This window comes from Poecilia reticulata, linkage group LG2 (assembly GCF_000633615.1).
Source record: "Poecilia reticulata strain Guanapo linkage group LG2, Guppy_female_1.0+MT, whole genome shotgun sequence".
NCBI classification, from domain to species: Eukaryota; Metazoa; Chordata; class Actinopteri; order Cyprinodontiformes; family Poeciliidae; genus Poecilia; species Poecilia reticulata.
In genome coordinates this window covers 31,940,250-31,941,213 of record NC_024332.1, presented here as the reverse complement: position 1 = coordinate 31,941,213, position 964 = coordinate 31,940,250, and positions in this window count along the sequence as shown.

Genomic DNA, 964 nt, shown 5'->3' with positions numbered 1-964 from the left:
TTTGGGAAGTAAATTCTAGATTGAATCCCAGAGTAGCCTGTGAACTTGGAACTTGCAAATTTGGCTAATGCATTTGATAGCGGATTATTCCCCTAGAGTTTACTATAACAATGTGCCCATTGTTCAAGAAAAAAAAAACGGGAATGTCTTGATCATTATTTGCGCACGAAACCAAGTGTAAAAAGGTGGTGCTGGTTCTATATTATTATTACTATTATTATTATTTCTTGTATTTCTTATTCAAAAAAAGATGAAATTCCGTTGATGACGTGAAATTATCCCATAATTAAATCATATTTGTTTTGTTTGAAATGTTTCAAGAAAATTCATCAAATATGTTTAAAACAAAAACAGATGATAAACAATTTATTGGACATAACCCAGACACATTATAGTGTCATTTCACTTATACCAGTATAATGTAAATAATAATACCAATTATGTTACGGTTTTAACTGAAACATTGTTTTCCCCTTGATTTTGCTGCGTCAGCAAGTTCATATGCAAGTGCACACCATCAACACTAATAATAAATATCTAATACTTCTACTACGAAGAAAAGGAAGAATGCGCGTAATAGTAAATATAACAAATGGGGGATTTGCAYACAATTCCAACCACCACAAGCGGTTTTGCGCTTATCGGAGGTAATTAGTGTAACGTTTATCCACCAGGGTGCAGCATCSGTACAGTTTCAATTCACAATCAAGCTGTCCTAATCCCAAACTTTAAAACCTACAGATTTGGTTCCTCCTTGCTGAGTACGAAACACAGCTTTGTTAAAGACACAAGGTTACCTGTGACACTTGTTCTGCAGCTTGGTTTGCTGCTTCATCTTCACTAACGTGATTTTAACAAGACTTGTATATGACTCGTTGATAAACTAACTCCAGTGTCACCAGATCCCCGTTTTCAACCCGAACAAACAGGAGATTGCTTTGGAAAGTAAAATGTACAACAGTGA